This window comes from Phyllostomus hastatus, unplaced genomic scaffold, assembly GCF_019186645.2.
Source record: "Phyllostomus hastatus isolate PE091 unplaced genomic scaffold, TTU_PhHast_1.1 phas_scaffold_11, whole genome shotgun sequence".
Lineage (NCBI taxonomy): Eukaryota > Metazoa > Chordata > Mammalia > Chiroptera > Phyllostomidae > Phyllostomus > Phyllostomus hastatus.
Genome location: NW_025334005.1, coordinates 5132475 through 5148764, shown reverse-complemented (window position 1 = coordinate 5148764; position 16290 = coordinate 5132475). Strand labels below are relative to the sequence as shown.

Genomic DNA, 16290 nt, shown 5'->3' with positions numbered 1-16290 from the left:
ATGTTTATGAGTGAGACCGGCCTGTGGTCTTCAGCTCCCAGCTGTCCTCCTTTGGTTTCAGAATCAGCTGTTCTCCTACAACGAATTCGAGATAATTCCCTCTTTTTCTCTTTTTTGGAGAAGCATTTTTAAAATATTGGAAGATTTGTTTCTTAAAAGTGTGGCTGAACTCACTTGTGTAATTCTTTTAAAAATATTTTATCTCCTGGCTGGTGTAGCTCAGTGGATTGAGCGTGGGCTGTGAACCAAAGTGTCGCAGGTTCGATTCCCAGTCAGGGCACATGCCTGGGTTGCAGGCCATGACCCCCAGCAACTGCACATTGATGTTTCTCTCTCTCTCTCTATCTCCCTCCCTTCCCTCTCTAAAAATAAATAAATAAAATCTTAAAAAAGAAAGGAGAGACAAAGATGCAAATGCAACTCTAAAAAAATATTTTATCTATTTATTTTTAGAGAGAGGGGAAGGGAGGGAGGGAGAAAGAGAGGGAGAGAAACATCAATATGTGGTTTCCTCTCTCACGCCCCCCACTGGGGGCCTTGCCCCTAAACCCAGGCATGCGCCCTGACTGGGAATCGAACAGGTGACCCTTTGGTTTACAGGTCCACACTTAATCCACTGAGCTACACCAGCCAGGGCCCTTTATATATATATATATATATATATATATTTTAAGATTTTATGTATTTATTTTTAGAGAGGGAAGGGAGGGAGAAAGAGAGAGAGAAACATCAATGTGCGGTTGCTGGGGGCCGTGGCCTGCAACCCAGGCATGTGCCCTGACTGGGAATCGAACCTGCGACACTTTGGTTTGCAGCCTGTGCTCAATCCACTGAGCTACGCCAGCCAGGGCCAGAGCCGTATTCTTAAACACTGTAGGTGTTTTGGTCTTAGAGTTTATTCTGACTCCTGTTAGCGTATCTGCCTAGCTTTCTCCTGGTTAGTGCTTTCCTGGTATGTCTTCTTCCACTTTCCCACATTTAACATTTTCCTGTGCTGACATTTTAGATGGGTTTCCTATAAACATCATGAACTAAATTTTAAAAAATCAACTGGGAATATCTCTGCCTTTTACCTGGTAGGTTTAATCCATTTACATTTCTGTGGTGACTGATATATTTGGAGTGACTGATACCATCTTATCTTTTGTCTTTAACTCATCCCAATTTCTGTGTGTTTTTGTCCTCCTTTCGTGTCTTACAGAATAACCGATTGACCTTGTGCCATTTTTCCTGGAAAGCTTCGGGCTCTAGGGCCTCGTTGTCCAGCCCCAGGATGCCTCCCCCACACTCTGCTCACCGCATCACTGTGGGGGACAGCTCCCCTGGGTACATGAGGAGGCAGTTCAAGGAGCCAGTCTCACAGCCTTTTCCCGACACAGCCATTGTGATGGGGAGGAACAACTGGTCTGGAAGGAAATCAGATTGATGATAGGGGTGCTGGGGGGAGTTGGGAGGCGCTTTGGGTCTTTGCTTACCCTTTTAGGTAGCTGGCTTGGGCCAGATGGGGGTCTGGGTTTGGGAAAGGACCAGGGCGGGGGCGGGAGTGGGCCACGTGCTCACCCCGGGGTATCCTCGCACAGGCCAGAATGCAGATCCCTGATGGCAGCAAGGAGGCCATTTGGGCAGGCCTGCGGCCCAGTGACTTACCTGTTGGCCAAGAGGCCCAGGAAATGAGATAAGGTGTCTGCACTGGTGAAGAGCACCTGCGTCAGGCCGATGTTGATCCCACAGCTTTGCAGACTCACGATTAAGCTGAGGTAGCCGAGATCGAGTATGGACGTGGGGCAGAAGCAGGGGGACATGCTTTGGGTCGTAGCCGTGCCACCTCTGCGTGGCGGCTGCAGCTGGCACCCTGCTCTTGCATCTGTTCTTTCCCGCAAGACTTACATCAGCTGTGTGGGTGGGTGTTTCCCCTTTTGAATGCACAGAAAAAAGTCTTTCCTTAATTCTAAAAGGCAGTATTCATTATCTGCCTTATATTAGACTGCATTTTAAAATTACCTAGGAGAAAATAATGTGTTTTAACTTTGCCATAGGTCCTCCCTCTCTCCCCTGTTCCCCAGTCCCTGTCTTGAGAGACTGGCTTTGGATGGGAGCTGGCTTTGATCAGTTCTTTGTACCGGGAGGGGTTGTTTGGGAGAGACCTCACCTCCTAGGGATTCTCAAGAAACAGCTGATGAATTCTAAGAAAGAAAGGATTCATTTTTTTTTTTTTTTTTGCTTTGTTGGGTGCCGTATGTCAATTTACAGCTAGAGATGCACTCTTGGGAGGTTTTAGAGGTTGTACGGAGGAAGTGTTAGGAGAGAGGGGGAAGAATCCACGGCAGCGAGGCATCGATTGGAGGGCTTTGCTGGAGTTGAGGGAGAGCAGAAATTGCCTCTCAGCATCTGGCTGTGCAGCGTGTGATGTGAGCGTCACGTCCGTCTCCCCGTGGAGTCTTCATGAGATCAGCACGGCTTTGTGATGTGTCGTGGGGCCTCAGCGTGGAGCCTCAGAGATGTGGTTAGGTGCCGCGTCCTGCCTCAAGGCTGGGCAGGGCACAGTGAGAGGCTGGCCACGGAAGACAGGCATCTATGAGCCGCGCTAGAATGAAGAACTAACAGAATAGTATTGGCACCAGACTGGGCAGAGAAGTCGGTGGGACTGAATAGCTCAGAGACGGTGCATGATAAGGGTGATGTTTCACATCGACCAGGAAAGGATGGGCCATGCGTTAAATGGGTTGATATAGTTAACTAATCTAGAAAAAAACAGACTACCTCCTCTCCTTTATGTTCGTCTCTATCTCAAATGAATTGTCATAAAATATAAAAGCCGAAACAAATATGAACATACTTGAAGAAAATCTAGGTGAATAGTTTTGTACTAAGGATATAATCTGAAACACGGAAGCTGAATTTTAAAAATAGGTAGATGCGTTTATACAAAGCAACAAAATGTCTCTATTTTAAAAAAGTGATAAGTCTAAAGAGATTTTAAAATGCAAAAAATATTGACCATATGTGGTACTAGGTTAGTATCTTGAATGTAAAAGAGGGTTCTTACAAGTCAATAAAAAGACAAAAACGGGCAAGGGATATGAATAGGACGTTTATAAGAAATAGGTAAAAATCATATGAAGGAAATGTTCAAGTTCCTCCAGAATAAAATAAATGTGAATTGAAAAAGAAGATACTGTTTTCTGCTTCTCAGAGCAACAGTACTCAGTGACGATGAGGGTCATGTTTGTGAAATATTTCCTTACTGGAGAGAAGGTTGGTGTGAGACAAAGCTGAAGTCTGTTTTAAAACTAATGCCCCTGAACCCTTAGCCCCTCCCATTTCCCCCTGGGTGGACTCTGGGATGGGCAGAGGCTGCGGGTTAGTCACCAATGACCATTGACCCTTCCCCCATCTTTTAGCCCTTCCTCAGGGATGAGGAGGCCTCAGGGTTATTTACCTTTGAACTGACCCTGGCTCTAGAGCATCTGGTTTCTGGCCTCCCGGCCCCTCTCCCCTTGGTCCTCTTTGCCTTCCTCAGCGGGCCTGAATCACGAGGACACAGGGTCAGCTGTGAAGGTCTGCGTTTACTGGTTTGGGGTGATGCTCATGAACTATATTAAGAATAACTGCCTGTGATTTATGCTGCATTTTTGCAACTACATGTGATGTAGATTACTGTGTGTTTGCCTGTTTCAGGCATGTGCAAACGGTAAAAGTCTGGATGAGCCCATGCCAGCATGTTAACAGTGACTGTTTCTGAAATACGGGATTAGAAAAACCATTAAAAGTTTGTTCTGTTGCGTATTCCGGCTGCCTAATTACTTGACCCACGTGGATTTCCTGCAAGTTTTCCCACAGAGGTATTCTAGAAATATGCAAAACAAGTGAGATCACGGCCGTACCTTTGTCAGCTGCAAGTGACCGTGGTGCCAGGGACGTGTTGCGCAGTTTGGGAAGACCTGGTGGCCCCCCGGATTCCAGGAGGGGGACCTGCCAGGAGACCCACTCAAAAGACCCTCTCTGCTGGCACGGTGAGTGGAGTAGCCTCTGGGAAAGCCCACGTGCAGGTCTGAGGGCAGCGTCTGGAGGCTGAGGGCAGTCCCCGGCCCAGCCTACAGCTAGCAAGACTCCAGGGCCCTTGGTCCTACACCCTCAAGAAAGTGAACTCAGGCAATGACCTGGCTGAGTTTAGAACTGGATTCTTCTCAAGTCAGGCCTTCAAATGTAGCTCACCTGACACGTTGGTTTCTGCCCGACGGGGCGCTAAATACGTGGTGATGCATTACACAACCATCGGAGACAGCTTCGGGGGAATGGGAATGCTGTCATATAGCTCTTGGGGCCGGGAGCTCAGGGCTCCTGGGGGGAGCTGAGCTCGGAGGTCTTGGAAGGGAAGGGGAGCACTTGCTGTTTGAGGGGCAGCTGGGCTTTCTCTGGGGAGGCGGGGAACTCTCTGAGGCTCCAGGGTGCCTGTGTCCTTTGCCACTTGCTGGGGGGACACCCCCCACCCAGCCTCTTACCTTCCCAGTCTGCCCTGTTTTCTCAGTCTGCTTCTGTCCATCAGTCTGTCTGTCTCCTGCCTGCCTGAGGATGGACCTCCCACGGCGGCACAAGGCAGAGGAGGAGGTGGCGAATGGCGGGGAGTGTAGCAGCTGCAACATCAAGGGCCGGGCTGCGTTCATCCTCAGGCTCTTCTGCAGGTGCATCTGAAGCAGCTGCTTGGATGCAGAGGGCTTAGGCCTGGGCCTCCGGAGCAACTCCTCCTCCCAACCCTTGTCCCGGGTGATGGGTCAGGGCAGGCAGAGCCCTGGCAGGGTGTCGCATGAGGTCCCAGGGCTCTCCCCTCCATACTCAGCTTGGCTCACTCTTCTTGCTTCCCGCTGACCCGGGCCACTCTCCGTAGGGCCCTCGGGGAGAGGGGCAGCCTCCCCAAGGCGGAGTACCAGAGGGCTGACTCAATGAGGGACCTGTGCTCGGAGGGCCGGGGCGGAGATGCCTTCAACCTGGATTGATAGAGTTGTGGCTGCCTGCGAAGGGCGCAGACCAGAGAAGGAAGACACCTTGGAAGGATGGAAAGGATTCTGGGCTGAGAGTTAGGACCCCTGGGTTCTCCTCCGAGGGTTGCCATTGTCTTCTTGTCCCGGGAGCCCTGAGATAACAAGTCCAACCTTCTCTGGTCACAGTTGTCCCCATTACCAAACTGAGCCTTGGTTCTTTTTGCTTTGACCTGCGGCACTAGGAGGGAAGGTAGGTAGGCAGGTAGGGGGTGGTCTGGGATGCTCTGCCCACCCGTGATTCATTGTGAAGCCTCTGCCCTGCCCCCAGGCCCCACGCACTTGGAGTAGATGGAGGCGACAAAGAAGGGCAGAGAGACCAACAGCTGCAGGTGGCGCCGGTAGGGCACAGCGTAAGCCATGCTGGCCGGGGAGAACCAGCAGAGGCTGCAGACTAACCCAAATAAGAAGCTCAGAACTGGGCCGGCATGGACGGGCAGCCACTCCAAGCCTGCGGAGAAGAGCAGAGCTCAGGCCAAGGTCAGGGGCGCATGAGTAGACACGTATGTGAGGATTATCAGTCATCTCCAGGTGGACGAGGACCCTCACATCAGAGCAGAAGGGCCCCTCTTTCGAGCTCAGTCCTTCTGTGCATCTCTGCCCTCCCCTCCCCACCCCCGAGGGTAAGGCAAGGGTGGTTTGATCACCAGCACCGTTCAGTGTGTGTGTGGAGCAAGGAGTAGGCTGGAGGGCTCTGAATCCCAGGTGTGCTCCTATTTCACAGAATCCAGCTCTGACATTCATGTTGCCTGGCTTCTCCCAAATATCCTTTGCTCTGCCTATGGCCACTCCACCTGCACTTCCTTCACCTCATTTTTTTTAAAGGGTATACACTGAAATGTTCCCCTTTTTAAAAAAAAGATTTTATTTATTTATTTTTAGAGAAGGAAGGGAGAGAGAGAGAGAGAGAGAGAAAGAAACATCAATGTGTGGTTGCTGGGGGCCATGGCCTGCAACCTAGGCATATGCCCTGACTGGGAATCGAACCTGCAATGCCTGGTTCGCAGCCCGAGCTCAATCCACTGAGCTACTCCAGCCAGGGCCCTTCACCTCATTTTAATCCAACAAACATTTAGGGTTGGCAACTCTGTGCCATGCCCTTTGCTTGGCCTGGGGAACCTATAACTCCTTGGCAGTCCCCCCAGTAGACTTCCAGCTCTGAGTTCACGGGTAGTGTCCATTAGTTCACTCCTGGGTCCCCAGCACAGTGACATAAACCAGGTGCCCCTTAAAACTGTGTTAAATAAATGAATGATGGGTCAAAGGATCCCAGTTTGATCTCTCTGTGTAACCCCACCCCCCAGTCTCTATCAAATGTTAACTCAGTTCATCCTTTCAGTAAGCCCCAAATATCTGGGAGGCATTCCAGCTTCCAAAGATCCGAGCCACCAAAGAGGTCACCATCTTCATTTCTTTCTGCCCTGGGCCCTGCCTACCCCAAGGGAGGCCTTGGTAGGTAGGGGTGCTGGGACAGGTGGTCTCAGCTTTGTACTCAGGGAAGGAGCTGAGGTCTGAATTGGTCTGGTCCCCTGCTCCACTGAACCCACAAGCCCAGCCCACCCAGGGCCCCTCTCACTAGGTGTGAGGGAGTCAGTGGTGAGGCCACTCATAGCCACGCTTGAAGGGAAGCGGTGAGCACAGTAGGCTGTGAAGTTGGGTGTGAAGGCAGTGCAGGCCCCTGACCCTGCTAACTGCAGGTAGCTCCAGGTCAGCACCTCCCGGTGGCCCACCCTGTGGGGAGAGGAGAAACCTGGGTTCAAAGAGCACATTGCTTCCTCCCTGCCCAGTGTCCTTGGCTGTCTCACCCTTGGTGCCCCGGGCCATCTAATAGTTTGTTTGCAAGGCTGCTCACGTGTGACCAGGAGGTAGGTGCTGAGACCGGAGACGGGAGATAATAAGGCAAGGGCTGGCACCTGGGAGCCCTTGCGTTAGGCCCAGGCTTGGGCTGCCGCTGTCCAGGGTCCTGACACATCAGCACACGGGTGGAGGGGCCCAAACACTCCTGGGAATCACAGGGGTGTGTGGAAACTATTCAGACGCCTGAATCCGACTCAAGGCCTTCTGGAAGGTAAGCTAGAAACAGGATTTTTCGCAAGCTCCTAAGGTTTGGGAGCTGCTGCTGTGGGATGTGGTGGATTCTCTGATGGTTGGTGGAGGATCCCTGACACCTCTGCTAGGAGACAGTCTTTTGTAATTCTTAAAAAATTGAGGCATAGTTGACATGAAACATTATATTATTTTCAGGTGTACACCACAGGGATTCAATAATTATATACACTGCAAAATGATCCCACAATAGGTGTACTTACTATGCATAGTTACAAAATTTTTTTTCTTGTAATGAGAGATTTTTTAAGGTCTACTCTGTTAGCAACTTTCAAGTATGCAGCTCGCTATTAATCACTGTAGTCTCCATGCTGTCCATCACATCCCATGACTCATTTGTTCTATGACTGGGGGTTCATACCTTTTGACCCCCTTCTCCCATTTGGCCAGCCCTCAGCCCTTCGCCTCTGGCAACTGCCTACCTGTTCTCTGTATCTGTGAGTCTGGTTTATAGATTTGCTTTGAGAAACCTATGCAAAGTTGTTGCTTTTGCAAAATGGATCTGATTGTGGCTTTTATCTTATAAAGAATAAAGCTGATTTTGTGTACTTTTGATCTGCTATGACATTTCTAATACTGGCAGATTTTATGCTCTAGAAAATTGCCTCTTGTTGTCCACTCCATGATCTGTTTATGGTCGTGGGCCTGCAAGATAGTCAAGGTTAGGGTGATCCCCACTGATTTCCAGGTACCAACATAACCTTCACTATAACCTTCTGGGGTTAGGATCATCACCCTCACCTCATAGGGGGGAAAAACCAGATCAGTCAAAGAGAGGCTGTGCAGCCCTCCCACGGACACACAGCGGTGGAGCTGAGCCTTGCTCCACGCTCTCACTGACCCTCAGGTCTGTGTTTCTGTGACACGCACAGGTTACACACAAGGCAGAAGGGGTGCCAAGTGACTTCTTCAGGGTGTCAGAAAATTGGGATTCCTGTCCTGCTTTTGCCACTTATGAGTTGTGTGACTGTACCTTTATTTACTTATTTTAAAGATTTTATGTATTTATTTTTAGAGAGAGGGGAAGGGAGGGAGAAAGAGAGGGAGAGAAACATCAATGTGTGGTTGTCTCCCATGTGCCTCCTACTGGGGACCCAGCCCACAACCCAGCCATGTGCCCTGACTGGGAATCCAACCAGTGACCCTTTGGTTCACAGCCTGCACTCAATCCACTGAGCTACACTAGCCAGGGCCTTGTGACTGTGCCTTTGAAAAACATTATTTACTTTTTTAAAATGATAAAGGTAATGAATAGTTATAGAAGTTCAAACGTATAGAAATGCAGAGTGAAAAGTTCTGTTCTTTCCAATTCCACTTCTCAGAATTAATAACTGATAACTTTTTATTGATCCTTCTGGACATTTTGGGCAAGTTATTTAACATCCTTCAACCTCAGTATCCTTATAGGTAAAATGCAGATAATAGCACCACCCTCGCTGGCTTCACAAGGGCATTGCAAGGAGTAACTGAAAGGAAGTTAGGCTTGGAAAGTGCTGATGGACTCCTCTAGGCTTTCCAGATGTCACCACACTCGAGTGGATCAGTCATGTGTCCCTCCCTGGATTTTCAGGGATGCCAGTCTCCCCCCGTGTCCAGCCCAGAGGGCCCATGCCTTTGCTCCTTGACCCAGCTTTGTCCACCACTGACCTGTCTACCAAGTTCCCAAACACCAAGCCTCCAAACAGCATCCCTGCCATGAAAATGAGTGGGCTCAGGTGGGGCAAGTTCTAGTGTGCGCACAGGAGATCCCACTGCGAGGAAGGAAGAGCTGGGGTCCAGAAGAGCTTGGCTGGTCCCCGGGAAGCCCTGCTCCCTCTCTCCCGGTGGGACTGAGGGTCTTGATTCGAGACCTACATGTAAGGAGTGCCTCTCTCCCCCTACCAGGCAATCTTTCTCATCACATTATTTCAAAACATGTGAGAGGTGCCTTTCGTGGTGCCTGCTTAGACACTTCCTCCTCTTCTGAGCACTGACCCCTCAATCTCCTTCAGGGCTCCCGAAGCCATCCCTCCCTGGTACACCTGAAGGAACCTGGCCCCGGAGCTGGCTCAAGCTAATCAGAATCTTTTGATTATTAATTTGGAAATGTGACTCAGAGAAGCAAGACTTGTCAGGACACCTGAAGTTGGAATGGGATGGTCAAGCTTTGGCACAATATGGAAGTGGAGCTGAGAAAACAGGAGAGAAAGAGTGAGAGGCGGAGACAGACAGAGCATGAGAAACATGGAAGAAAGAGAAAAGAGGAGGAGGAGGAAGAGGAGTGAAGTATCGAGTCAGAGGGAAGTTGGGGGAGAGCCCAGTCAGCACCAGAGAGGTGGAGAGGGAGAGTCCAGCTTTCAGTTCCCTTCAGCTCCCTGATCCCAGACCCTCACGAGGCTGGGCCCACATTCTTTTTTTTTTTTTCCACTTTCATTTGTTTTTTATTTTTTATTGTTGTTTAAGTGCAGTTGTCTCCATTTCCCCCCACTCCAGCCATCCCCACCTCCCACCCTCAACTCTACCCCACTTTGGCTTTGTCCATGTGTCCTTTATACATGTTCCTTGACGACCTTTTCCCCTAATCCCCCCATTATCCCCTTCCACCTCCCCTCTGGTTACTGTCAGCTTGTTCTTAATTTCAATGTCTCTGGTTGTACTTTGCTTGCTTGTTTGTTTTGTTGATTAGGTTCCAGTTAAAGGTGAGATCATATGGTATTTGTCTTTCACTGCCTGGCTTATTTCGCTTAGCATTAATGCTCTCCAGTTCCATCCATGCTGTTGCAAAGGGTAAGAGCTCCTTCTTTCTTTCTGCTGCATAGAATTCCATTGTGTAAATGTACCATAGTTTTTTGATCCATTCATTTACTGATGGGCATCTAGATTGCTTCTAGCACTTAGCTATTGTAAATTGTGCTGCTATGAACATGGGGGTGCTAGGTTCTTTTGAATTGGTGTTTCAGGGTTCTTAGGATGTAATCCTAGCAGTGGAATTGCTGGGTCAAAAGGCAGTTCTATTTTTAGTTTTCTGAGGAAATTCCATACTGTTTTCCACAGTGGCTGCACCAGTCTGCAGTCCCACCAACAGTGCACTAGGGTTCCCTTTTCTCCACAACCTTGCCAGCACTTGTTGTTTGTTGCTTTGTTTATGATGGTCATTCTGACTGGTATGAAGTGGTGTCTCATTGTGGTTTTAATTTGCATCTCTCAGATGGCTAGTGATGCTGAGCATCTTTTCATATGACTCTATGGGCTCATGTTCTTGACCTTGAATTCTGTGAAATACTCTTCCATCCTTCCATTGACTTTCCATACACACATTTGAGAGAGTTGTGGTTATCTGCATCTTTCAAATAAACAACAATTGGATAGTACAACTGATAGTTTACATTTTGTGGTCGTTTTAATTAATATAAGGAAAAAGCCCATCATTTTGAAAGTACTATCTCTCTAGATGGATCAGAATAGCTCTACAGCCCGCAGGAGAGCCACCCTGCTGATGGGCGTGCCATTAAGACTGAGTTGAAATGATCAATAGATATGGCATTTCCTTTACAATTAGGAGCAATATTTTATACCTTTGAGTGGATTTTTAAACTGTCATTTCTTTTGCTCATCAAAAAAAAAAAGATAAAGGGGCTCAAATGACCAAGGAAACTGGGGACCGCCCCCTGATGTGTGTTCACGTACACCCAAGTGAATTCATCCTTTAGGTGTAGTTACTTGCTAGTCTTGATTTGGTTGGGAAGAAATCCTTATTTCTGAATACACTAATTACTGTAGGACTTTTAATATTCTGTGGATGCACATACCACACGATGTAAAATTTGCAATGTCAGCATTCGAATACTTTTCCCCAAAGAATGATGGACTTTATTGCTGTTTTATTCAAACAACTGTTCTCCTATAATTCTATGTGCTGTCTAATATGGCTTTCATCTGGAACTGATTCTGGGGCTGTGTCTGGCTGAGAATTCATGTTCACGGTACTTTGCTGGAAACACTTGAGTGGAATGTGCCTGTGGAGATGGACGTGGGAAACAGTGAGTGAGTGAAGGATATTGTAGACTGAAACGGAGAAATGAAAGGATAAGGGGCAAGAGGGTGTGGGAAGGAGGTAAGGAGTCAGGGGGTGCAAAGGGAAAGGTTTCTGTGCAGTCTCGTGATGAGATCTGTACGTAGTCCACATTAGAAACGGACCAGTGAGTACAGAGTTTTCAGAGCCTCTCTGTCTGTGGTCTGCTGCAAGGTCTCGTCACCTGCAAAAGCAAAGGTTGTTTGGGGCTTATACCACCATCTGTGTTCTCTTCATGTGCACCTGGAACCCCTGAGGATGAAGTATTTCTGTGTGCTCCTGGGCCTCTTTTTTTTAAATCCTCACCTGCGGACATTCTTTCATTGTTCTTTAGAGAAAGAGGAAGGGAGAGAAAGAAACATAGATGCAAGAGAGAAACATCGATTTATTGCCTCCTGTATGCACTCACACTGGGGATTGAATCCGCAACCGAAGTATGTGCCCTGACTGGGAATCGAACACACAACTGAAAGGGACAATGCTCCAGCCGAGCCACGTTGGCCAATGCTCCTGGGCCTCTTGTGTAGAGAAGTACTTTATTGCGAACAGGAACCAAAGTCTAGGAATAGGCTTTGAGGCAGACTCAGAGAATCGCCGTCTGGCACGCTCTGAACGGCTAATTTAATGAAGGCTACGATAAACGACAGATGCTTTGAGGTTGGCCTCAGGGGAAGGAAAAGGAGAAAAAGCACAGAGAGCAGAGAGGTGAAATGGCAGCTCTTAATCATCTGCAGAACAGGAAGGAAGAGGAGATTCAGGCTGGGTCATTCATAATAACCCATGCCCTCCCTGCCCTGTAGTCTTTGGACCGAGGGGTAGGCACATGACCCAAGCCAGCCAATCAGTCTTCCCTAGAATTTTTCAAATTTGGGGCTGGGAGACAGAAACCTTTCTCTCTGATGGGGAAGTCATTTGGAGTGAGCCCAGAATGATCTGTGGCCACCTTGTGAAGGATCGTGTACATTGTGGACATGCCTAGCATGCAAGGAAAAGCAGAGATGAGACCCAGAAGGGTCCTGATGACATCCCTAGTTCTGGTGCCCACAGTTCCTGGAGCCATTTCTGCCTCTGCCCGTCTTGTGGTTTGGGCATAGGAGCCTTGATGCTCAAATTAGCTTGAGTTGAATTACAGTCACTTGCAAATAAGAGTCTTGACTAATATGCTACAGATGGAAGCTGCTAGTTGTTGCCTAGGATATTTTAGTTCAGAAGAAAATAAGGAGAAGTGCTCAGGCAGGGTTTTTATTATAACCCACAGCCAGCCTCTTTTTCTTATTATATTTATTGCTGTTTTGCTTTGTACTCAGAGTGCTGAGGTAACCCTATGGATACTGGGTCATTTTCCTTCCAAGGGGCAAGCTGGGACTTTTCTTTCTCAGGCGACCTGGGGCCATTGGGCCTGGGTGGAGTGTCTTCATTGTGATTAAGTGTCTTGCTTAAGCAGCCCCTGTTAACTGGTGAGCTGTTTCATTTGCTCACAACTCAGAAGGTCCAGCCCGACATTGGGTTATGCACGTAAGGTGCCTGTTACCTGAATGAATTGTTCTCTGGTGCAACTCTAGGCTTTGACATTATTGGTTCAAGGAAGAGGTCGTCTGGCTGTGCTTGTAAAAGAAGCCTGTTGGCGTCCTAGGCCTGTGTGCACCAGTGGCTGATGGTCCCACCCATGGTATCTACTAGGAGAAGATTGGATTATTCTCGGCATCTCCATACATCTTGGGGAGTGGCCTACCTGTGCACCTTGCCTTGAAACCAACAACGATGAGATTACTATCCAGTCTTTATTCAGAAGAAGGTCCAAGGCATTTGTGTACCCAGATTCTTAGCTCTAGATGGCAAGAGAGCTGAGCTTTTGGACCAAACTGCCTGCTGTTTGAACAGAAGAGCAAGAGCCAGGTTGATGTTTCCTGGAATACTGTTGACCTTGGAAAGCAGAGTGTAAAGTTTTAAGAAGGGAAACGGGGAAGCAGATCTGGAAGGACTGGTAAGATCCAAAGTTTGGGTATGTTGATGTAGATGTCTCAGAACTTGGGCTGAGGCTGGAGAGTGATGAAGAAAATCCCCCACACACCAGGCATGGGAGGAACAGCATTTGATATGGGTATGTCTCCACAGCAGGAGACTAACCATATTGAGTTACCTTCTGCTTCTGCCGTGGGTTTCTCTGGTGGGAGTATGGCTTCGCTTTGGTCAGTTTCAGACAGAGGCTGCATCAGGCAAGTTTGAGGACCATGCCTGACCACAGTCCCTACTCAGGGCATAGCCCTGACTGGTGGGCAAGGGGGTCACATGATCCCACTGTGCTGCCTCTTGCCATGGTGATGAGATGAGGCGTGGACATCTATCTGGGCCAGTTGTGGGAGGGGATGAGCCCATCAATGTGTTATGCTGAGCCAATCAGAGACTTTTCTGAGAGTTTGATTTAAGACACACAGAAACATTCCGGTTGTTGGCAGACCCTAAGTCTGAAAGGTCATGGATCAGGGCTGGGACAGGTGGTCCTCTGGCAAGGTGAGCACGCAGGTGAGATGGGCGGAGAGGGGACAGGAACAGAGTAAGTGTACAGAGATGCCTCTTGTGTTCCAGTTTCTGGTTCCAGTTTCCATGAGGCCTGGACACTCTCCATTTCCTGTCCTTGGATTTCCTAAAATCTCTGTAGTCGTGCAGTAATCCACCCCCCTTTCCCCCGAACAGACTGGGGAGAGCTTCTCTTTCTTGCCACTAAAAGACCGTTAACTAGAACAGCTGCTAAGAACATGGTTAATGTGACAGGTACAAGGTACAGAATTCAGCTGGATGAACCACTCTGCAGTCTGGGGTGACTTCACAAATGCATGTGTGTGTTTTGGGGGGAAGGGGTGTTCAATTCCTACAGATGAAAGGACCCCCATAACCCTCTTCTCCTTCCTGTTTTTTTCTCCCTTGGCTGGTCTCCATCTCCTGGCCCCAGCTGCTGAGAGCTCTTTCTAGATGAACTCAGAGGCCGTTTTTGTCTCTAGGACACTGAGCTGAGACTCCCCTGCTCAGGAATACCCCTGTAACTCCCAGCCACCTGCAGGTCTCCTTTCCCCCTCCCTCTGTACCGTTCCCCACCCCCCCAGTTCCCTACCCCAGGGAAACCAAAGGAAAATATTAAACCCCTGGAACAGTGTCTCTCTCTGGTGGGGGTGAAAGGGCAGAGCACACCTTTCCGCAAGGACTTCCACATCTCTTCTATCAGGAAGGCCCCATACTCTAGCCACTGTTCTCTCACATTTGGGGCGAAGCTCCTCACAGCTCCAGGCTCTTCCCATGTTGAGATACACTCAGGTCAGGGTCACGTGGTCTGTTTGGGGATGGTAAGATGGGGATGCAAGGGTTGGAAGGGGGTGAGGCAGGGGCCCAGGCGTCCTCACTTCGGTCATGATGGCGGAAGGGAAGGTGCTGTTGCTGTAGGTCTAGCCACTGGTGCAGGGCTCTGTGGCGGCTGTGCCCTCGGCCTCTGTGCCATTGGGGAAGGGCTGTCCCCGTTGTGGGGAGGTGAAGCGGAGGCAGGACTCGGGCCGCCCCTGCCCGTCTAAGGGCGGCCAGGCGTCCAGCTCCCCGTCCTCACTGAGATTGGCACTGGCAGGCAGGTGGCGGTGATGGGTGAGGATGGCACTGGTGAAGTTCTGTAGGGTGATGTGCGGGGTCAGCAGGAGCGGGAGGGAGCAACAGCAAAGTCACCTGGATCTGCTGGAAGCGGCCGAAGCCCCCCAGCTGCTGCAGGTCACTGAAGGCCATGAGGCAGGATTGCTGGAGCTGAGGCCTCCTGCTCCCACACGCAGTTCCTGTCTTTGGGTGCGGGGTATGCGGGAGGGTGGGAGGTGCGGGGGTGGGGTGGGGAAGGACCACCCTTTGTCTCTAACTCATCAGTCCCCGTCCACTGTGGCCCTTTTTTTTTCTTTAAGGAATCAAGTTAAACTACAACTTGAGAGTAAGACATTCAATTATTAAGACTCACTGCATTAATGGTTTCTTCAAGGGGATGTAAGGACAGGTCAGATCTAAGGAGGGTCACTGACGATGCCCCCCAGTCTGGCAGTTCGGGCCTCCTGACGAGGCCAGAACAGGTGGCCTCCTCCTCGGAGAAAAGAGAACAATGCTAAGGTCAGGAAGGAAGGCCAAATCACTGCCATAAAAATAAAAAGGCAAGTTTCAAAAGTCACTGCTGTAAAAATAAAAAGCCCAGCTATGAACTCGGAGAAACTGTTTACAAAACACACACATCTGGCCCAGGACTTGTTTCTGGAATACATTTAAAAATAAAAAGCTTCCAATTCAATCACAAGAAATCAAACAATCAAATTTGAAAACGTGCAAAATTTTTGAATACTTTACCAAGGAACAGATCTAGCTGGAAATAAGCACATGGGAAGTTGCTCAACAGCATTCGTCATTAGGAAACTGCAAATGACAACTACAGAAAGTCACACCACACAGTTATTGCAATGGTTAAGATTTGACGAATTGATTGCACCACATATAGGCAAAGATGTGTCACAACTGGAACTTTCATATACCGCTGGTGGGGGTGTAAAATGTTACAACCACTTCGGAATATTGTTTGATTATTTCTTAAAAAGTTAAACATACATCTTACATATGACTCAGCAACTCCACTCTTTAGTGGCTCGTCTGGTGGAATGTTGTCCCATAAGGGGAAAGGTCGCTGGTTTGATTCCTGGTCAGAGCATGTGCCTGGGTTGCAGGCCTGGCCCCTGGTGGGGGGCGTGCGAGAGGCAAGTGATCAATATTTCTCTCTTTCATCGATGTTTCTCTCCGTCTCTTTCTCCCTCTCTTTCCCGCTCTCTAAAAATAAATAAACAAAATCATAAAAAAAGAGAGAGATAGAAGCAGCTTATGTCTACACCAAGAAGGGGCATGAGGAACCTTGCAGTGGTAATGAATAAATTCCTTGTCTTGGTTGTGGGGGATGGTTTCACGGGCATGTGCATCTGTCAAAACTCATCAAAATGTACACCGTAAATATGGACAAAATTACCTATTGTATTGCAATGGGGCTGCAAAATAAATTAGTCAATATGTCTTTGGCTGCAGATCACAGAAAAACCAACT

At 48.8% G+C, this 16290-nt stretch overlaps 1 pseudogene; it reads right to left on the bottom strand.

Moving 5' to 3' along the window:
- Positions 1 to 3458: 3458 nt before the first annotated feature.
- Positions 3459 to 14955, bottom strand: LOC123829230 (annotated as a pseudogene).
- Between the last annotated feature and the right edge of the window lie 1335 nt (positions 14956 to 16290).